This window comes from Pseudophryne corroboree, chromosome 2 (genome assembly GCF_028390025.1).
Source record: "Pseudophryne corroboree isolate aPseCor3 chromosome 2, aPseCor3.hap2, whole genome shotgun sequence".
Lineage (NCBI taxonomy): Eukaryota > Metazoa > Chordata > Amphibia > Anura > Myobatrachidae > Pseudophryne > Pseudophryne corroboree.
Window position 1 is genome coordinate 920305222 of NC_086445.1, and position 23567 is coordinate 920328788.

Here is a 23567-nt window from a genome sequence, read left to right on the forward strand (position 1 = left end):
CAATCACTGAAGAAACTGTGCCAGAGTCCCACCAGTAGGCTCCCTCGTTGCAGACAGGGGCAGTAAGCTGCCTGTCTGTCCTCAGCTTGAAATGTAGAAGAATCTCTGGGAGAAGCCCAGAGAGAGGACCGGCTCACTCGCGCACATTTTTCAAACTGGTCTGTAGGGGGGTGGGGGCATAGAGGGGAGGAGACAGTCACAATTCAAAAGAATTTAAAGTGCCCCGGCTCCACTTGACCACCATCTATACCCCACCGTACAGATCCTCCAGTGTCCCCTAGTGGATGAAGGAGAAATTCTCACTGACCAAATACAAAGCCACCAAGTAGTCCAGTGAATAAAACAATGTAGCACAAATAAATTGAGAACCTTATTCTAACTGGCTGAGAAGTTTAAAGCTTTTATATGCCAATCCCAATAATGTTTATTCACTGGCTGATTCCCTAACAAAATTGGACTACCCAATTTAACGGCATATACAAAACGTGCAAAGCAACTCCCATTTACCCAATCACTAGTTATGTTTACACATGACGACCATTAAACTCATTGAAATTGTAAACGTTAAAACTTCCCAGCATCTTTGTAGCATGTCAGACCTTTCAATAATTTTTGCTTTCCTAAAAAGAGGATTTTGGTACTTACCGATAAATCCATTTCTCTGAATCCTCTAGGGAACACTGGAGTTCCTTATACATTAGGGGTGTGAAGCTTGCAACCGGAGGTGTGGCACAATCTAAAATTAGTATTGTCTGCACAGCCGGTTCCTCCCCCTTCACATCACTCCTCCCTCAGTTTTGAAAATGTGACTGAGAGAATAGGACACGAGACTACCGCACCTGGCGAGGAACCGAACTGTACAACAGAAGAAACAGTATCCAAGAACTTCTTTAACCGAAACTAACACGTTTGAATGAACTGTGAACAATAACCCAAACACAGCAGGCTGACAGCACCGAGGTGGGCGTCCAGTGTCCCCTAGAGGATTCAGAGAAATGGATTTATCGGTAAGTACCAAAATCCTCTTCTCTTTCATCCACTAGAGTTCCTTATACATTAGGGGACGTCCCAAAGTTATCCCCCAGGGAGGGAGTGCTGTCTGTTGCCTGTAAAACCAAACGTCCGAACTTTGAATCCTCGGACGCAAAGGTATCAAACTTGTAAAATTTCGCGAACGTGTGGGCCGCTCTGCAAAGTTGAGTCGTGGAAACATCTCCGGCAGCCGCCCAGGAGGCACCCACCGACCGGGTAGTATGAGCACCCGTCTGAACCAGATCCTGTTTACCACAGGAAACAAGCTTGCCGAATGGCAAGTCCGATCCATCTAGACAGACTGCTTAGAAACCGGCCAACCCTTCTTTGGCCCATCATACAGGACAAGTAAATGGTCCGACTTCCAAAAGGATGACGCAATCCAAGGATACATCCCCATCTGCCAGACACTGGAAAGATGGGACCACAATCGGCTGGTTTACATGAAACCCCGAAACAACTTTAGGAAGGAAATCCGCTTTTGTACGGAGTTCCGCCCGATCCTCATGAAAAATCTTACACGATAAGGCTCCTAACTCAGAAACCCGCTTAGCCGATGCCAAGGCAAGCCACAATGTTACCTTCCAAGAGAGATGTTTCAGGTCTGTTCTAGGTAACGGCTCAAAGAGTGTCGATTTCAAAAAAATCTAATACCAAATTGAGATCCCACGGTGCAGTGGGAGGACGAAACGGGGGCTGTATTCTCAGAACCCCCTGCAAAAAGGTCTGAACTTCCGGTAAGGATGCAAACCACTGTTGAAAAAGGATGGAAAGAGCCGACACTTGAACCTTTAGAGATCCCAGGCGCAGACCTAAGTCTAGGCCGGCCTGAAGGAAAAGTAAAAGTCTGGATAAGTGGAAGATTGTCGAATTCCATCCACGTTCCTGACACCAGTCGATGTATTTCTTCCAATTTCTGTAGTAATGTATGGCAGTGAGCGGTTTTCGAGCCGTAGGAATATCTGTTCTAGGTATCCCTCTGTTTCTTAAGATCCTGGTTTCAATAACCACGGCGTTAAACGCAGCCTGTTCAGGTCCGGATGAGGAAACGGGCCTTGAGATAGCAGATCCACTCTGAGGTAACCGCCACGGTTCGTCCGCCAACAACCCTTGTAGATCTGAGTACCAACTCCTGCGTGGCCAATCTGGTGCGATTAGAATCGCCCACACCCGCTCTCGTTTCAACCTCTTCAGAACCCTGGGAAGGAGAGGGAACGGCGGAGATATGTAAACCTTTTCGTAACCCCAAGGAAGTGTCAATGCGTTCACTCCTTCTGCTGCTGAATACCTGGACACATATCTTGGCAGCTGGTGGTTCTGCCGAGACGCCATTAGGTCCACTTGAGGAAGACCCCATCTCCTCACCACCATGTCGAAAATCCGTGGATGCAGGCACCACTCTCCCGGGTGCATGTCCTGTCGACTGAGATATTCTGCTTCCCAGTTCTCCACACCTGGAATGAATACTGCCGAGAGGATGACGTTTCGCCTTTCCGCCCACAACAATATCTTTGTGGCTTCTCTTAATGCCATTCTGCTCCTCAATCCTCCCTGACGGTCTATGTAAGCCGTCGTTGTGACATTGTCCTATTGTACCCTCACGTACTGATTCATGACTAAGTCTTCAGCGAGGAGAAGTGCATTGTAAACTGCTTAGTTCGAGAATGTTGATGGGTAATCTGCTCTCCTGTAACATTCATCGTCCCTGAAACTGATGGTCCTTGAAGACGGCCCCCCAACCTCAGAGGCTGGCGGCCGTTGTCAGGATCCTCCAATTCCGTATCCCGAATCTCTTCCCTGCTGCGAGATTCTTGTGCAACGACCACCAAATCAAGGAGACTCTTACGTGTGGTTGCAGTCGGATCCGTCGATGAAGAAGCCAGTGTGAACCAGCTCCCTGAGCCAGGAGGTTCATCTTGGTCGGGAATGAAGTCTGCCGTACTGGAGAGCTTCGAACGACGCCACCATTTTTCCCGAGAAGTTGTACACAGAGTCGCAGAGACACTGAAGGTGTCTCTAGTACTTGCTCTACCAACTTCTGTATGTCCTTGATCTTGGATTCTGGCAGAAAAATCTTTAACTGCACCGTGTCCAAGATGAGACCCAGGAATTTAATTCGTTGAGTCGGAGTGAGGTTGAATTTCTGGAAGTTCACAATCCATCTGTGTTGAATGAGAAATTGGTGAGACGTCTGAACATCTTTGATCAGCTTCTCTTGAGAGGAGGCCTTGATCAGAAGATCGTCTAGATAGGGTATTATCGTGACTCCCAACATTCTCAACCTCGCAACCATAATTGCCATTATCTTCGTGAAGATCCTTGGGGCTGATGATAGGCCGAATGGTAGAGCTCTGAATTGGTAATGATCCCTCACCAATGCAAACCTTAGGTAAGCTTGGTGGGGAGCCCAAATTGGAATATGCAGGTATGCATCCTTTATGTCCATGGACACCATGAATTCGCCCTGTTCCAAACCTGCAATGACCGACTGGACTGATACCATTTTGAATTTGTATATCTTTAGAAACTGGTTTAAAACTTTTAAATTGAGTATCGGCCTGACCGTTCCGTCTGGCTTTGGCACGACAAAAAGACTGGAATAAAAACCTGTTCCCCTCTGAGAGGCGGGAACTGTAGTAAAGACCTCTGACCGTAATAATTTCTGAATGGCTGTCAGTAGTGCTTCTGCCTTCTGAGGGCATTGAGGCAGACCCATTGTAAAAAAAAAAAAAAAAAAAAAACTGACTGAGGGCTCTGTTGAAAATCCAGTCTGTACCCCTGGGAGATTATGCCGTTGATACAAAGATCTGGACAGGTGACGATCCATATGTCCCGAAAACCTTCCAGACGGGCGCCCACCAAAGGAGATCCCAGGTGAGCCCCCAAGGTTTTGTCAACAGTTTTATCCTGTTGTCTGGCTGCTGCCTGTGCGCGGCCTCTACCTCTGCCTCCACGGACTTGTGTACAAAAACCTCGGCCTCGAAAGGACAGCGATCTAAATGAATTAAACGCCGGTCCTGAATATCTCCTTCTAGCCTGTGGAACGGCTCTCGAATATGGAGTAGGCAGTAAGGTAGATTTCCCTGCTGTAGCCTGCGAAAGACACTTATCCAACTCGGCACCGAAAAGCATCTCCCCCCCCCCCCCAAAGGGGATGGATGCAACTGCCGTCTTCGTGTCAGTCGCCTTGCCATTCTCTGAGCCATAAAATCCGTCTAGCTGATATAGCCGAAGCGGAGATGCACGAAGCTATTCTGCTAGGATATTGGGAGGCCTGACACAAGTATGAAGCAGATTTTCGAATGTGGTCTGCCAGTTGGGTAATCTCTTCTAAGCTACTTTCCTCCTCAATAGCTTGTACAATACGCTCAGACCACGTGCCCATGGCCTTGTTGACCCAAGCACATACGATCGCAGGTCTCTGTGCTGCACCTGCTGCCATGAATATTGATTTCAAAGTGGTGTCCACTTTCCGATCTGACGCATCCTTTAAAGTCGTCACATTAGGTATCGGCAATATGGTCTTCTTCGATAACCTCCCTAGGGAAGCATCCACTACAGGTGGAATCTCCCACTTATCCATAACACCCTTGGGTAGGGGATGAGTCGCTTGAAACTTCTTTGGAAATTGAAAACGTTTGTCCGGCTGTTTCCAAGCCTCCTCCATCTGAGATTGGAGGGATTTAGGAATGGAAAATACAGCAGAACGCGACTTTTGTGATTCGAATAAATCGAATTCTTCTGGTTCTTTTGACGTCTTCCGCCTTGAAGTCTAGGATCTCTTTTACCGCCTCAATCAAAGACTCAATACCCGAGATTGCCGTGTCTACTTCTGGAAAATCAGTGTCCAGGGAAGATTCAATTAACTTACCTTCCTCCGTATCAATGAGGGGATCTCCTTCCTCGTCTGTCTCCGTTATGATAGGAAGAGGTCTTTTAACTGCCTTGTGCACATTTGTTTCTGCATGTGCTCGCGGCGTTAACTTGATGAGAAATTCCTCCATCGTCTTAGTGAATCCCGCAGCCCATTCCGATTGCTGTCTGCGGGATTCCGCCATCTCCCATGAGATTCTATGTGCCAGGTTGTCCCATGACCTAGGCGGAGCACTGCTCCCAGGTGGAGTGTCCTTGTCTAAGCAGGAGTCGCACACCCCGGAGCTGCCAACCCCTGTACTCTTCTTGTTACATTTCTTACAAACATAGCAGGTCTTAGAAGTCTTGGTTGATGCTTTAGACATGCTAATTAAACCCTGTACTAGGGTATTACGCAGCACTTTTACCCCTTAAATTAGGAAGGGAAAGTCGGAGGGATGACGAAAGCGAAGGTATTGGAACCGGCTGGACAAACTTATCCCTTCATATGGAAAAAAGGGGAAATTGACAACTTCCAAAAACAAAAAAAACATTAAATAAAAATGTCACCAGCCGGTTTGCAATCCTCACAGCCCGAACTGTAAATCAGCTTGGATGGTGAGGTTGTCCATGTGCTTCCCAGTATTTTCTTCAGGATCTTTTGTATAGAATTCCTTAGAAAATATAATTCGTAAATAAGTATTATACTTCAGGAGATCCTCCTATAAATCTTTTTACCAGCAGAGGGAGCTAATCCTATATCAATGCTTCACAGAAATACGTATAAGAGAGGGAGGGCTAATCCCTGCCCCTCAGATTGGCGCCTATATGGGAAAAATAAGATGGCCGCCATTGAAAATGCTTCATCACTTCTTTTATATTAAAGTAATGTACCACTGAAGCAACTTCTGCAGCCGTACACGCGGCTGGGGATCTACTCAGCCGCGCCGAATACTAACTCACTTTGACCTTCAGCACGCGCGCTGCGGGACCGCTCTTACCCGTCTTCAGCAGCGCCTCCCCTCCTCAGTGCAGCCGCGTCACTGTCTCCCCGCCGGAGCGCACGCACTACGGGGCCCCTCGCCTGGTCTCACAACGGAGCGTCTATCGCCGAGATAAGAAGTCGCGGGGAGAGCGGGGGAGGGGGGGCAGCAGAGCTACTATCTTCAAAAGGGATCTTTGTCTCCTGAAACACCGCTGGCTTTGTCTCCCTTTTCATAGGGAGTCGCTTCCATTATTAAACAGTTTTCTGTTTCTTCCTGTCGAGAGATGCAGGTCCCTTCAATAGGGATCTTTGTCTCTCACAAATCCGTGGCTTTTGTCTCCCTTTTCATTAGGGTGATGCAGCCCATATCAAGAGGAAAAAAAAAATGAAAAAAAAAAATGTTTTGGTACTTACCGATAAATCCTTTTCTCCTAGTCCGTAGAGGATGCTGGGGACTCCAAAAGGACCATGGGGTATAGACGGGTTCTGCAGGAGCTTGGGCACCCTGAAAAGACTTAATCTGGGTGTGAACTGGCTCCTCCCTCTATGCCCCTCCTCCAGACCTCCATTATAGGAACTGTGCCCAGGAGAGACGGACATTTCGAGGAAAGATTTTTGTTTAAACTAAGGGCTACCAACATACCAGCCCACACCACAAACATACCGTACAACCAGAGTAACATTAAACCAGATAACAGTATGAATTAACAACAGCAACAAGCTGAAACAAGAAATACACAACCCGTGTATAAAATAATTTAACTAGCAAGAAAACACTGCAAGTAACAGTCCACACTGGGATGGGCGCCCAGCATCCTCTACGGACTAGGAGAAAAGGATTTATCGGTAAGTACCAAAATCCTATTTTCTCTTACGTCCTAGAGGATGCTGGGGACTCCAAAAAGGACCATGGGGTTTATACCAAAGGTCCAGAACGGGCGGGAGAGTGCGGACGACTCTGCAGCACCGACTGAGCAAACGCAAGGTCCTCATCAGCCAGGGTATCAAACTTATAGAACTTAGCAAAAAAGTGTTTGAACCCGACCAAGTAGCCGCTCGGCAAAGCTGTAACGCCGAGACGCCTCGGGCAGCCGCCCAAGATGAGCCCACTTTTCTGGTAGAATGGGCTTTTACCGACTTCGGCACCGGTAGTCCGGCCGAAGAATGAGCCTGCTGAATCGTACTACAAATCCAGCGTGCAATAGTCTGTTTTGACGCAGGATGACCAATTTTGTTGGAAGCATACAAGACAAAAAGCGCCTCAGTTTTTCTGGCAACAGCTGTCCTAGTGACGTAGATCTTCAACGCTCTTACAACATCCAGAGATTTTGGAATCGCCACAGCCTCTGTAGCCACCGGGACCACAATAGGTTGGTTAATGTGAAATGAAGAAGCCACCTTCGGTAGAAATTGTTGACGAGTCATTAATTCCGCCCCATCCAAATGAAAAATCAAGTACGGGCTCTTATGAGATAAGGCCGCCAACTCTGACACCCGCCTGGCAGACGCCAGCGCCAACAGCATAACTACCTTCCAAGAGAGAAATTTCAATTCAACCTTACGCAAAGGTTCAAACCAGGAAGACATGAGAAACCGTAAGACCACATCCAGCTTCCATGGAGCTACAGGAGGCAAACGGAGGATTTATATGCATTACTCCTTTCACAAAAGTCTGAACCTCTGGGAGGACAGCTAATTCTTTATGAAAGAAAATAGAAAAAGCAGAAATCTGCACTTTGATGGAACCTAATTTCAGGCCTGCGTCTACACCCGCCTGTAAAAAGTGGAGAAAGCGCCCCAAGTGAAAATCTTCCGCAGGAGCCATTTTAGACTCACACCAGGAAACATACTTTCTCCAAATACAGTGATAATGTTTCGCCGTAACCTCCTTCCTAGCCTTAATGAGAGTTGGAATGACCTCCCTGGGAATACCCTTACGAGCTAAGATCTGGCGCTCAACCTCCATGCCGTCAAACGCAGCCGCGGTAAGTCTGGAAACACGCATGGACCCTGCAACAACAGGCCCTCTTTTAGAGGAAGCGGCCAAGGATCTTCCACCAGTAATTCCTGAAGATCCGGGTACCAGGCCAATCTGGAACGACGAGAATCGCCTGAACCCTTGCTCGTCGAATGATACCCAACACCTTTAGAATGAGAGGAAGTGGAGGGAACACATACACCGACTGGAACACCCACGGAGACACCAGGGCGTCCATTGCACTGGCTTGGGGGTCCCTTGACCTGGAATACCACCTCGGGAGCTTCTTGTTGAGACGAGACGCCATCATGTCGATCAACGGAATTCCCCAACGTTTTGTCACCTCTACAAATACCTCTTGGTGAAGAGCCCACTCTCCAGGATGGAGATCGTGTCTGCTGAGGAAACATGCTTCCCAGTTGTCCACTCCCGGTAGGAAGACTGCTGACAGGGCGCTCACGTGTTGTTCCGCCCAGCGAAGGATTCTTATGGCCTCCGCCATTGCCGCTCTGCTCCTTGTTCCGCCTTGACGGTTTATATGTGCCACCGCTGTGATGTTGTCTGACTGTACCAGGACAGGTCGACCCTGAAGAAGGCTTCTTGCTTGCAGCAGGCCGTTGTAAATGGCTCTTAACTCGAGAACATTTATGTGGAGACAAGCTTCCTGGAGCGACCATTTCCCCTGGAAGTTCCTTCCTTGGGTGACTGCGCCCCAGCCCCGGAGACTTGCATCTGTTGTCAGAAGTACCCAATCCTGGATACCGAACCGGCGTCCCCCTAGGAGGTGAGGACTTTGTAGCCACCACAGGAGAGAAATTCTGGCTCTGGGAGATAGACTTATCTTCCGGTGCATGTGCAGGTGAGACCCAGACCATTTGCTCAGCAAGTCCCACTGAAACACCCGGGCATGAAACCTGCCAAATGGAATGGCTTCGTACGCCGCAACCATTTTCCCCAGAACCCGAGTACAGTGATGGATCGACACACTCGTCGGCCTCAGAAGTTCCCCGACCATCGTCTGCAGTTCCACAGCTTTTTCTTCTGGAATAAATACTTTCTGTAAATCCATGTCCAGAATCATGCCCAGAAAAGGCAGCCAAGTGGTCGGAATCAACTGAGATTTTGGCAAATTGAGTACCCAACCGTGCTGTCGCAGAACCGACAGTGACAAATTTTCTCAGCAACAGTTCCTTGGACCTCGCATTTATCAGGAGATCGTCCAAGTACGGGATAATTGGAACCCCTTGTTTGCGAAGGAGAACCATCATTTCCGCCATGACTTTGGCGAAAATCCTCGGAGCCGTGGAAAGCCCAAACGGCAACGTCTGAAATTGGTAATGAGAATCCTGTATCGCAAACCTGAGGAAGGCCTGATGTGAAGGACATATCGGGACATGTAAGTAGGCATCCTTTATGTCGACTGACGCCATAAAATCCCCCCCTTCCAGGCTGGCAATTACCGCTCGAAGAGATTCCATCTTGAACTTGAAAACTTTCAAGTATGGATTGAGGGATTTTAGAGTTAGAATTGGTCTGACCGAACCGTCCGGTTTCGGCACAACAAAAAGGCTCGAGTAGAACCCCTCCCCCCTTTGGGACGAGGGAACGGGAACAATGACCCTCTGTAGACACAATTTTTGTATCGCTGCCAGCACCACTTCCCTGTCCGGAAGAGCTACTGGTAACGCCGAAATGAAGAACCGGTGAGGGGGTATCTCCCGAAACTCCAGCTTGTATCCCTGAGACACAATCTCTAGGACCCAAGGATCCAGGTCTGATTGAATCCAGACCTGACTGAATATTTGTAGACGGCCCCCCACCGGTCCGGACTCCCCCAGGGAAGCCCCAGCGTCATGCGGTGGACTTGGTGGAAGCAGGGGAGGACTTTTGGTCCTGGGCGCCTGACACTGCAGGTGGTTTCCTTCCCCTTCCTCTACCTTTAGAAGCGAGGAAGGGCGAACCTTTTCCACGCCTGTATTTATTGTGACGAAAGGACTGCATCTGCTGATGTGGTGCCTTTTTCTGTTGTGTAGGAACATAAGGAAGAAAAGAGGACTTACCCGCAGTCGTGGTCGAGACCAGGTCAGCCAAGCCGTCCCCAAACAAGACAGTACCTTTGAAGGGTAACGCTTCCATAGCCCTCTTGGGAGTCGGCATCAGCATTCCATTGATGGATCCACAACGCCCTCCTGGCTGATATTGACATGGCATTGGCTCTTGATCCCAAGAGACAGACATCCATCGCCGCATCCTTCAGGTAATCTGCAGCGTCCTTGATATAACCAAGAGTCAAAAGAACATTATCTTTATCAAGGGTATCCATATCATTAGCTAAATTCTCAGCCCATTTAGCAATAGCACTACTCACCCATACCGACGCCACAGCAGGTCTGAGCAATGCACCCGAATTAGCGAAAATGGACTTCAGAGACTTTCCAGCATGCGTACCGCCGGATCTTTGAGAGCTGCCGTGTCAGGAGACAGAAGCGCTACTTTCTTAGACAAGCGAGATAGGGCTTTGTCAACATTTGGAGACGCCTCCCATTTTTCCCTGTCATCAGAGGGGAACGGATATGCCATGTAAATCCTCTTGGGAATCCTGCCACCTCTTATCCGGCGACTCCCAAGCCTTTTCACAAAGTATTCATTTCATGGGAGGGGGAAACTTCACCTCAGGTTTTTTTCCTTTAAACAAGCAAATCCTTGTTTCCTGTACCGCAGGTTCATCAGAAATGTGTAAAACATCTTTTATAGCCACAATCATGTACTGAATACTCTTAACTAATCGTGGATGTAAAGCAGCCTCAGTGAAATCGACCTCGGAATCAGAGTCCGTGTCGGTATCCGTATCTACCACTTGAGTAAATGGCCGCTTTTGCGACCCAGATGGGGTCTGTACCGGAGACAGCCTCTCCCATGGACTTTTTCCACACCTGTGTCTGACTCAGACTTATCCAACCTCTTCGATAAAGAAGTACAGAAGAATAGAATGGAGAGCGCTGTCAATAGCCGCTGGTGCAGGGGGTGGTAATCCCCAATAAGTGGAAACACAAAAAAACAAAAAACACCTGCGCTCTATTGCTATTAAAAGGGGTATATCCCCCTAGTAGATTAAATAAAAAATTAACTAATAATCAATATGAAGGACGGTAGGTTTAAGTTGAATATATAATCAATTTAATTAGAATAATGTCTAAAAACATAAGATGTCTTTCACATAAAATCACCTCAATAAATGAATTCATAGATCAAAGAACATTCACCAAACCCCTTAGGAGAAATATATCATACCCCAGGCTAGGATTCCCTCCAGAACATAGTCCACACTGACTGATATAATTGCAAGTGAGTGGTAGAGTTCAATAAGTCCCTTTTAAGCACAAAGTGCAAGCTTTTCCATGCAGGTAGGGATGTCTCTAATCTCACCGTAGGTGGTAGTGTCCAGAGGAGAGAGTCCAATTGGTGCCGTCCAGGTAAAATTTAAATGAAGATTCTCCAGTTCCAAATAGGGGATGATTGTGAAATGTCCAGCAATATCGTCTCAACGCGTTTCGCTGGTGTTGACAGCCAGCTTCCTCAGGAGTGAATCACTCCTGAGGAAGCTGGCTGTCAACACCAGCGAAACGCGTTGAGACGATATTGCTGGACATTTCACAATCATCCCCTATTTGGAACTGGAGAATCTTCATTTAAATTTTACCCGGACGGCACCAATTGGACTCTCTCCTCTGGACACTACCACCTACGGTGAGATTAGAGACATCCCTACCTGCATGGAAAAGCTTGCACTTTGTGCTTAAAAGGGACTTATTGAACTCTACCACTCACTTGCAATTATATCAGTCAGTGTGGACTATGTTCTGGAGGGAATCCTAGCCTGGGGTATGATATATTTCTCCTAAGGGGTTTGGTGAATGTTCTTTGATCTAGGAATTCATTTATTGAGGTGATTTTATGTGAAAGACAGCTTATGTTTTTTGACATTATTCTAATTAAATTGATTATATATTAATTCAACTTAAACCTACCGTCCTTCATATTGATTATTAATTAATTTTTTATTTAATCTACTAGGGGGATATACCCTTTTTAATAGCAACAGAGCGCAGGTGTTTTTTGTTCTCTTTGATAAAGAAGCTACATTCGAATTTATCGTACTGAGCAATGCGAGTAAATCAGGTGTCGGCTGCGTCGACAGTCTCAAATCTAGCCCCGCATCCGCTCCCCCAATAACCTCCTCTGGTGAATAACATTCAGCCTCAGACATGCCGACACGTAGTACCGACACAGATACACACAGAACGTCCCAGCTAGGTGACAGGCCCACAATGAAGCCCAGATAGAGGACACAGAGGGAGTATGCCAGCTCACACCCCAGCGCCCATATATCCCGACAAAAAATATATGTACCCAGCGCTGCTTAATTTATAATAAGAAGCACCACACTGCGGCCCACCCTTCTGAATATCTCCCCGTTACTTGAGAGAGGAATGTGGAGGTCCCGGCAGCGTCTCCTTCAGCCGCGTGTTGAAGGAGAAGATGGCGCCTGTGAGCCGCAGGACGAAGCTCGGCCCCCTTCCCGGCGCGCTTCGGCCCGCCAAATTTGAAAATGAAAAAGATGCCGGCGGGGGTTTAAGAAACGGTGCCGAGGCACCGAAAGCCTTCTGCCGGTCCCCGACCTCAATAACATGCTGCCCAGGGCTCCCCCTCCCCCCTGTAACTACCGTTGGTGATGTGTGTGGGAGCATGGAGCACAGCGTCACCGCTGTGCTGTACCTTCCGTTACTGAAGTCTTCTGCCGTCCTGAAGTCTTCTGATCTTCTCATACTCACCCGACTTCTTTCTTCTGGCTTCTGTGAGGGGGTGACAGCGTGGCACCGGGAACAAGCAGCTAGGCGCACCAAGTGATCGAACCCTCTGGAGCTAATGGTGTCCAGTAGCCGAGAAGCAGAGCCCTTAACTAAGAAAAAGTAGGTCTGCTTCTCTCCCCTCACTCCCACGCTGCAGGGAGCCTGTAGCCAGCAGGTCTCCCTGAAAATAAAAAACCTAACAAAAAGTCTTTTCCAGGGAAACTCAGGAGAGCTCCCCTGTGAGTGTCCAGTCAGTCCTGGGCACAAAGTCTAACTGAGGTCTGGAGGAGGGGCATAGAGGGAGGAGCCAGTTCACACCCAGATTAAGTCTTTTCAGTGTGCCCAATCTCCTGCGGATCCAGTCTATACCCCATGGTCCTTTTGGAGTCCCCAGCATCCTCTAGTACGTAAGAGAAATTTTTTTAGTCAGGAGCTCAAAGCTCCATGTGCTACCTCCTAGCACAATTTTCAAAACTGAGGGAGGAGGGATGTGAAGGGGGAGGAACCGGCTGTGCAGACAATACTTATTTTAGATTGTGCCACACCTCCGGTTGCAAGCTTCACACCCCTAATGTATAAGGAACTCCAGTGTCCCCTAGTGGATGAGAGAGAAAATAAGAATTTACTCACCGGTAATTCTATTTCTCGTAGTCCGTAGTGGATGCTGGGAACTCCGTAAGGACCATGGGGAATAGACGGGCTCCGCAGGAGACTGGGCACTCTAAAGAAAAGATTAGGTACTATCTGGTGTGCACTGGCTCCTCCCTCTATGCCCCTCCTCCAGAACTCAGTTAGGGAAACTGTGCCCGGAAGAGCTGACATTACAAGGAAAGGATTTTTGGAATCCAGGGTAAGACTCATACCAGCCACACCAATCACACCGTACAACTTGTGATAAACTTACCCAGTTAACAGTATGAACAACTGAGCCTCACTCAACGGACGGCTCATAACAATAACCCTTATTTAAGCAATAACTATATACACGTATTGCAGAAAGTCCGCACTTGGGACGGGCGACCAGCATCCACTACGGACTACGAGAAATAGAATTACCGGTGAGTAAATTCTTATTTCTCCTTCATCCACTAGGGGCCACTGGAGTGTAGTTACAATGGGGAGATAGTAGGTGGTATTGGTAGCTGGCACTTTAAAAATTCTCACACTGTGGCTAGCTCCTCCCCTACTATCTCCCCTCCAAGCCAGTCTTAGTTAAGTGCCCGAGGTAGCTGGTTCACTTGGGTTTAGCTGAAGAATTTTCTTCTTTTTTCTTTATTATTTTATTTTTCTTACACTCACAGACTGGCAGCTCTGCCACTGCCAGTCTGCACCGTGGGAGCTGCCGGCGGGGTCCCATCGCAGCTGCGTGCGGCTAGGGATGGGCCCCGGCTGAGGGAGACACTGAGCTCTCCTGAGTTGGCGGACACCGCTGCGTGCGGCGCGTGTCGCGGCCACTCCATCCAGCAGAAGATTCCGGCAGCATGGCAGCGGTGAGTATCAAAAAATGGTCGGACACCGCTGCGTGCGGCTTGTGTCGGGACCACCCCACCACAGAAGATTCCGGCTGGACGCCGCTGCGTGCGGCGTGTGTCGGGGCCGATCCACCAAGAACACAGTGGTGAGTGAAGTATACTTTATTTGTGGTGGCTATGTATGTTTTTAGAGCAATGCACTGTTTATTGTTGTACAACCCACTCCAGAAGGGCTCTCTGGGGCTGTAATGTACTTTATTGTATCCTTACCTGTCCTCCTCATGGAGAAACAGACAGGATGATTGGGGGAGGCTGAGTATGTGTTTATACAACCCTGACTGAAAAACGGGTGTGTGTCATTCTGATAACCCTCTGCTCCCCCAGCTCCCCGCACCCCCCGCACAGATCCCCACTCAGCGCGACTCACAGAGCCGGCACAGGGATCCCGCTCGAGCGCAAAGCAATGTTTAAATTTGGCGCCTTGTACGGAGGGGGCGGAGCTAAGTCCCGCTCTGTAGAGCGAGCTCAGCGCTCCCTGCTCCCAGGCGGCGACTCGCGCTCTGTTCAGCGCAACACTCCCCGGCGGCGGCTAGCAGATACAGGGCTCTACTAGCGCTGTATAGCGGGCTCAGCGCTCCCCGGCGGTGACTCGCAGGCCCAGCGGAGGGTACAGCTCGCTTCCCGCTTAGTTTTGCAATAAGGCGCCATAGCCGGGGGGCGGAGCTAACTCCTGCTCTGTACAGCGGGCTCAGCATTCTCCGCTCCCCGGCCACTGTTATAGTGTAATAGGCATTTATGTGAGTTTAATGCACATGGTGCTGAGGAGAATGTGATATAGTCAGAGTGGCTCAGCACTAATCCAGTTACCCACTATATAGATTTTATCGCATAGCCCAGAGGAGTTTCACTCTGGCGGCCATTTCCTCCCTGCACAGACCTGGCTTCATATTTGCAGTGTCTCCTATAGCCCAGTGGGCTAATCTTGCATACTCAGAGACAAATACAAATAAAGTCCCAGGTATATTAACAGTTAACCTGCTTTACTCAGCGGGCTCCCAGGTCTCCCCGTCGCTAGGCAACAGCTCTGGGATTTGTAACTTTTCGATACTTCAGGCTGCTGAAATATAGATACATTCCTCCTGCAGTAGAGTCCTCTACCCAGCATTTTCCTACTTGCAAATCAGGGAACCTGCTCTATTACAGTAGCTGGGACTCAGCTCAATAATAATTAAAAGGATCTACTGTGCAGTATTTATTTACCTACGGTGTGTGTGTATATATACATATATAGTTATGTTTGTGCATGTATATATATAGATATATATATTTAAGTGCGTGTAGGTATGTATATAGATAAATCCATAAAATACCAGATATAGGGGATAAAAGCCTACGGCCACACCACCCTGAACACGCCCGATCTCGTCTGATCTCGGAAACTAAGCAGGGTCAGGCCCGGTTAGTACTTGGATGGGAGACCGCCTGGGAATACCAGGTGCTGTAGGCTACTTCCGCAATGTTTTCTAATAACAACATCTTGCACATAACATTTTCCCCCATCTTTCTCACAGGCTGGTCACCATTTTGAAAAGCCAGCGGAACCTCAGAGAAACATCTGGTGCACCTTAATTAGCGGTACACTAAATACAGGGCGGGGTGTTGCCTTCCCTTTATTATTCCTTGTTGTCACTAGTTACTAATGCTATTTGTAATTGTGGAATGCGTGTAAGGCATCAGACAAATAGCGCTGCGGCTCAGTACGCTAGTAGCGGGTATCTGAACAGGGGTTTGAATCCAAACAAAACTTTAAGGAGAACTCCTATAGCCTAGGGCTAAGACTCCTGTCCCACAGCGCAGCGTTGCTGGTTCAGGTCTCCGCTGCTCCAGAAAGTTTATTTTAATCGTATCGGTCACTACACATTATAGTGCACACCTTACGTAGGGCTCTGTTTATTTAACCCACCTTTTCTCCTTTCGTTTGTCTCTCCTGGGATAGTCGAAGAATTCCCTCTTAGGTGTGAAGTATGCGGCGGAGCCATCTGCTTCGCCCTCCACGCACCTGCACACCCCTGTTTGATCAATGATGCAGGTAATGTCACTATTAACCAGACAATAACTCATCAGGTAAGCCCTTGGACTTTGGTTTCCAAGGTCACAGGATCAAATCACAGCGGGACCAAACACACCTTTCCAAAAAGAAACTTTGCTAACATTCCATGCATTACTGATGTCTGTTTTCTGTGGATCTGAACCAGTGTCTCAGAATATACAGGTACATAATACAGCAGTTCATCTGATACTGCAGGTAAAGGAGGAGGACACGTCAAGTCCATCAGGGTTCCACGCCATTGACGAAAATGACAGCGACTGGTTCAGTTTCGGATGAGCTGGGCAGGCTCCGGTAGGCGGCCGACAGACACCCGAATACACAATATCAGGTATCAAACAAGGTTTGTTTTCCTATCTTTTCCCCGCAGATGGCAGGAGATGGTATCAGAACCTCTCTAGGGTATACACCTCGGTGTATCGCCGGTCCATCAAGCCGCCGTTTTCCTGAGGCAACCTTGCTCAGGGATCCATCGACATATGCGGCAGCATGGTTCTACCGTATCCGGAGCAGGTAGGTTGGGGAACAATTGTCCTCTAGGTTACAGGATGCTTCGCATCAGGATCAATTGATACTTTGATACAGGTCAGAATCACGATTCTGCTTTATGTTCCTTGGAGGTCTCCATGTCTACAGACTCGGACCCTGCATCTTCGCTTGGGCTGTCTTAACCCGACGACCTCTGGGGCTGCGACAGTGACAAGTAAACATGAAATCCTACGGGGCAGATGGTTCTGGGGAAGGAACTTTCTGCAGGATTTCTTGAACCAATGGAGGTAGGTCCACTTTGATTTCTCCTACTACTGCCCCAGCTCCAAGACAGACCTTTACTGGTCTTCCCTTTAGATTTTTTCGTGCCCTTTCAGGTTTTTGACTCCACACGGGTGATATCTTCGTCGCCAGGGGTTCTCAGGGTAAAAAGGCTGAAGCAGAGGTTCAACATCCTCAGTCCAGTCTGATTTTATGTCATCCTATACACCCATTACACCTGCAGGGTCCCAGGGTAGGCGCAGGTCGATGGGAGAAGGCTTGAGCGGTTACAACCGTCTCAGGAGTCCCTCGGCATAGGTCGGCTGATTTACGTTGACAAGAGAGTCATACTGCAGGCTGCGCTCCATAGGTTTCTAACCGCAAAGGGTGTTGATCCCTGTTTTTCACATATCATTTGAATTAGGACAGTTCTCAGGCCTTTGTTTTCTTTTCACGTTCCGAAGCCAAGTGGCTCGGACAGGCCTATTCTGGCCTTACAATCCTTTTAGTCTGTGATTGCTAGTTTAAACAAGAAAGGGAGTTTTATGTGTCCCTTGTCTTCAGAGATGCCTGTTTACTGATTTCCGTTGGACAGGCTTTTCTCAGATTCCCCCTTAACAGGATTCTCATTTTCACTGTAAGTCCTTTACTCTTCTCTCTTCCGCTCCCACAGAGTTTAGGAAGATAACAGAATAACTCTTTTTCAAGGGCAGTGGGTGACGTTGGTTCCCTAATGGGACAATTTACTGCTACTATCCCACTCTGTACATTAGGTGGCTTCTGAATATCCGGAGGATCCACGAGCTTCTGATTCGACACAGATCCAATTTATGCTCCGCATAGACGTTTCTCAACACGGTCCGTCAGAGGTTTTTTTCATTCCTCGGCACCTGAGACTCTATTTCTTCAGTCAAGTTGCGACGTAATGAGTGGTCGCCTCCATTCCTCTCGGAACGGGGGACAACAATCTTGTTTCCAGATCAAGCCACCAGGTCAGACTCCTGGGTGAGGGAACATGCCCCGGAGTTTTGTCAGCTGGTCCGCTGTGGGCGGAGATTTCGGATCGACCTCAGGGCGTTCTGACTGACTCTTTAACCCTTTATTACTCTCGGACGGCAGTAGCCGTGGAGGCCCTCAGGGCTCCGGGGAGTTTTCTGGTTATTCTATCCTGCCTCCTTTTCTATTTCTACTTCATGTTCAGTAACACAGGAGGGGATTATGCGTGCTAGTCCTCTCGGTGGCGCTGGTTGGGCCACGCATGACTTGAAGATACAGATACGCCTGTTGTCAGTAGAGGAGCCTTGGCTCCTACCTCGACTGGACTGTCTACTTCAACAGGCTCCTTTTTTCTCCTTGTTCAATTTTACACTGGTTTCGGTTACCCGTGTGACTGTTCACGAGACCTCAGAAGGGAGGAGTTCCCTAGTTCGGTTAGGCCTACTGGGCTCCGATTTCAGAAGTCTATTACCTCTTCTCGCTTTTGCCACTTTGGGAAAACTTTATGGAACATAATGAAGATAAAAGGGGTTTTTTCCCCCTTCTTCCAGTTACCATTCATCTTTGGTTTCTCTGGGAGGTTTTTTGCTCCGCTGCGCTTCAAACCACACTGACCGGAATTTTAGGTCTCTGCCTTTTTCGCTTTTCTTCCAAATGAGATTAGCCTAGCGGCCGTAAGTTCGGCCTCTTGTTCAGGGAGTACTCTATTGGCAACTCCCCGGGCTGTGCTTCGGCCTCAGCGGTCGTTTCTTCCAGAGGGGAGGTCCATTTTTCATATAAATCTGACACTAGTGGTTTTCAATCCTCTCTGAATGTTGTCAGGGCTCGTCAACTCTCTCTACAGAGGTCTCAGGCTATTCGATGAAGTGTTTTTTCTTCTTTGCTCTGGACGATGCTCCCGTACTAAATAGCCGGGGCCCCAGCATATGCTGGACAGTTGGATACATCTGATCATCAGACAGTCTTCTTGGCGGTTACTAGGGAACCTCCGTTTTCCATTTCAGCGCGCTTTACGCGCATTGTAAGACCTTCGTGGGCAGCCGCCCGCGGGGTCTCCATGAATATTTTGTCGGGCGGCTACTTGGTCAAACCGACATTCGTTTTGTCAAATTCTACAAGTTTGACACTTTTACGGCCTCTGCATCACTGTTTGGCCGAGCAGTTTTTACAGGACTCTCAGCGCTTTCCCACCCGTTTTTTGGGAGCTCTGGGACGTCCCCATTGTAACTACACTCCAGTGGCCCCTAGTGGATGAAGGAGAAATCAGGATTTTGGTACTTACCGATAAATCCCTTTCTCCGATTCCACAGGGGCCACTGGACGCCCGCCCAGCGCTGTTTCTCCTGATTTTTGTTTGATTAACGATTGCAGATCACCATATGACTGCTTGTTGGGTTCAGGCTAGCCTGGTTTTTTGTCAGGTTCTGTTCCAGGTTTAGTTTGTGTTCGCCTGGTTTACAGGGCGTCGTTAACCTCCTCTACCTTACGGTTTGTTTATTACAGCTCTCCTCGGGCACAGTTTAACGTAGACTGGCTTGGAGGGGAGATAGTAGGGGAGGAGCTAGCCACAGTGTGAGAATTTTTAAAGTGCCAGCTACCAATACCACCTACTATCTCCCCATTGTAACTACACTCCAGTGGCCCCTGTGGAATCGGAGAAAGGGATTTATCGGTAAGTACCAAAATCCTGATTTTCTCTGACGTCCTAGTGGATGCTGGGAACTCCGTAAGGACCATGGGGATTATACCAAAGCTCCCAAACGGGCGGGAGAGTGCAGATGACTCTGCAGCACCGAATGAGCAAACACAAGGTCCTCCTCAGCCAGGGTATCAAAATTGTAGAACTTTGCAAAGGTGTTTTTGAACCCGACCAAGTAGCCGCTCGGCAAAGCTGTAAAGCCGAGACCCCCTCAGGCAGCCGCCCAAGAAGAGCCCACCTTCCTTTAGGAATGGGCTTTTACTGATTTTGGATGCGGCAATCCAGCCGCAGAATGAGCCAGCTGAATCGTGCTACAAATCCAGCGAGCAATAATTTGCTTTGAAGCAGGAGCACCCAGCTTGTTGGGTGCATGCAGGATAAACAGCGAGTCAGTCTTCCTGACTCCAGCCGTTCTGGAAACATATTTTCAAAGCCCTGACTACGTCCAGCAACTTGGAGTCCTCCAAGTCCCGAGTAGCCGCAGGCACCACAATAGGTTGGTTCAAATGAAACGATACCACCTTTGGGAGAAATTGGGGACGAGTCCTCAATTCTGCCCTGTCCACATGGAAGATCAGATATGGGCTTTTACATGACAAAGCCGTCAATTCTGACACACGCCTAGCCGATGCTAAGGCCAACAGCATGACCATTTTCCACGTGAGATACTTTAGTTCCACGGTCTTAAGTGGCTCGAACCAGTGGGATTTCAGGAAATCCAACACAACGTTAAGATCCCAGGGTGCCACTGGGGGCACAAAAGGGGGCTGAATATGCAGCACTCCCTTAACAAACGTCTGAACCTCAGGCAGTGAAGCCAGTTCTTTTTGAAAGAAAATGGATAGGGCCGAAATCTGGACCTTTATGGACCCCAATTAGGAAGTGCAGGAATCGACCCAGCTGGAATTCCTCTGTAGGGGCCGTCCTGGCCTCACACCAAGCAACATATTTTCGCCATATACGGTGATAATGCTTTGCTGTCACGTCCTTCCTAGCCTTTATCAGCGTAGGAATAACGTCATCCGGAATGCCTTTTTCCGCTAGGATCCGGCGTTCAACCGCTATGCCGTCAAACGCAGCCGCGGTAAGTCTTGGAACAGACAGGGCCCTTGTTGCAGCAGGTCCTGTCTGAGAGGCAGAGGCCATGGGTCCTCTGTGCGCATTTCTTGCAGTTCCGGGTACCAAGTCCTTCTTGGCCAATCCGGAACAATGAGTATTGTTCTTATTCCTCTCTTTCTTACTATTCTCAGTACCTTGGGTATGAGAGGAAGAGGAGGAAACACATATACCGACTGGTACACCCACGGTGTCACTAGGGCGTCCACAGCTATCGCCTGAGGGTCCCTTGACCTGGCGCAATATCTTTTTAGCTTTTTGTTGAGGCGGGACGCCATCATGTCCACCTGTGACAGTTCCCATCGCTTTGCAATCTGTGTGAAGACTTCTTGATGAAGTCCCCACTCTCCCGGGTGGAGGTCGTGTCAGCTGAGGAAGTCTGCTTCCCAGTTGTCCACTCCCGGAATGAACACTGCCGACAGTGCTTGCACGTGATTCTCCGCCCACCGAAGAATCTTTGTGGCTTCCGCCATTGCCATCCTGCTTCTTGTGCCGCCCTGGCGGTTTACATGGGCGACCGCCGTCATGTTGTCTGACTGAATCAGCACTGGCCGGTTTCGAAGCAGGGGCTCTGCTTGACTCAGGGCGTTGTAAATGGCCCTTAGTTCCAGTATATTTATGTGTAGAGAAGTCTCCAGACTTGACCACAGCCCTTGGAAGTTTCTTCCCTGAGTGACTGCCCCCCATCCTCGGAGGCTTGCATCCGTGGTCACCAGGACCCAGTCCTGTATGCCGAATCTGAGGCCCTCGAGAAGGTGAGCACTCTGCAGCCACCACAGAAGAGACCCCCTGGCCCTTGGGGACAGGCTGATCAGCCGATGCATCTGAAGATGCGATCCGGACCACTTGTCCAACAGATCCCACTGAAAGATCCTTGCATGGAACCTGCCGAAGGGAATGGCTTCGTATGAAGCCACCATCTTTCCCAGGACTCGCGTGCAGTGATGCACCGATACCTGTTTTGGTTTCAGGAGGTCCCTGACCAGAGATGCTAATTCCTGGGCCTTCTCCACCGGGAGAAACACCTTCTTCTGTTCTGTGTCCAGAATCATGCCCAGGAAAAGCAGACGCGTCGTAGGAATCAGCTGCGACTTTGGAACATTCAGAAACCAGCCGTGCTGTTGCAACACTTCCTGAGAGAGTGCTACGCTGATCAACAACTGCTCTCTGGATCTCGCCTTTATGAGGAGATCGTCCAAGTACGGGATAACTATAACTCCCTTCTTCCGAAGGAGTATCATCATTTCGGCCATTACCTTGGTAAATATCCTCGGTGCCGTGGACAGGCCAAACGGCAACGTCTGGAACTGGTAATGACAGTCCTGTACCACAAACCTGAGGTACTCCTGGTGAAGTGGGTAAATGGGGACATGCAAGTAAGCATCCTTGATGTCCAGCGACACCATAAAATCCCCCTCCTCCAGGCTTGCAATAACCGCTCTGAGCGATTCCATTTTGAACTTGAATTTCTTTATGTAAGTGTTCAAGGATTTTAAATTCAGAATGGGTCTCACCGAACCGTCCGGTTTCGGTACCACAAACATTGTGGAATAGTAACCCCTTCCCTATTGAAGGAGGGGGACCCTGATAATCACTTGCTGGAGGTACAGCTTGTGAATTGCCGCCAGTACTACCTCCCTTTCCATAGGAGAAGCTGGCAAGGCTGATTTGAGGTAACGGCGGGGGGGAGTCGCTTCGAATTCCAGCTTGTATCACTGAGATACAATTTGTGCAGCCCAGAGATCCACCTGTGAGCGAACCCATTGGTTGCTGAAGTTTCGGAGACTCGCCCCCACCGCACCTGGCTCCGCCTGTGGAGCCCCAACGTCATGCGGTGGACTTAGTGGAAGCAGGGGAGGACTTTAGTTCCTAGGAACTGGCTGCATGGTGCAGCTTATTACCTGTACCCCTGCCTCTGGCAAGAAAGGATTCGCTCCTGACCCTCTTGCCTTTCTGAGAACCAAAGGACTGCATTTGATAATACGGTGCTTTCTTAGGCTGTGAGGAAACCTGAGGCAAGAAAGTCGACTTTCCAGCTGTCGCTGTGGACACGAGGTCCGATAGACCGTCCCCAAATAATTCCTCACCCTTATAAGGCAAAACCTCCATGTGTTTTTTAGAATCAGCATCTCCTGTCCATTGCAGAGTCCATAAGACCCTCCTGGCAGAAATGGACATAGCATTAATTCTAGAGCCCAGCAGGCAAATGTCCCTCTGAGCATCCCGCATATATAAGACGACGTCTTTGATATGGCCAAGGGTTAGCAAAACAGTATCCCTGTCGAGGGAATCTATGTCGTCTGACAGAGTATCTGTCCATGCTGCTACAGCACTACACATCCAGGCTGAAGCAATAGCAGGTCTCAGTAGAGTACCAGAGTGTGTATACACTGACTTCAGGATCGCTTCCTGCTTTCTATCCGCAGGCTCCTTTAGGGCGGCCGTATCCTGAGACGGCAGGGCCACCTTTTTAGATAAGCGTGTCAGCGCCTTGTCCACCCTAGGGGATGTTTCCCAACGTAACCTTTCGCGGGAAAGGGTACGCCATCAGTAACCTTTTAGAAATCACTAGTTTCTTATCAGGGGAACTCCACGCTTCTTCACATAATTCATTTAATTCATCAGATGGGGGAAAAGTCACTGGCTGCTTTTTCTCCCCATACATATAAACCCTCTTGGTATTAACAGGGTTCATCTCAGAAATGTGTAATACATCTTTCATTGCAATAA

General features: G+C 48.8%; 1 protein-coding gene and 1 non-coding gene across 2 annotated transcripts in view; one reads left to right on the forward strand and one right to left on the reverse strand.

Moving 5' to 3' along the window:
* The window catches only part of BAZ1B (bromodomain adjacent to zinc finger domain 1B), a 303893-nt gene that overhangs the window by 197799 nt on the left and 82527 nt on the right, over positions 1-23567 (reverse strand). The gene's annotated exons all lie outside the window — the stretch shown is intronic.
* Positions 15558-15676, forward strand: LOC135052344 (5S ribosomal RNA). The gene has a single exon (XR_010242225.1). It is a non-coding gene; the product is annotated as a 5S ribosomal RNA (ribosomal RNA).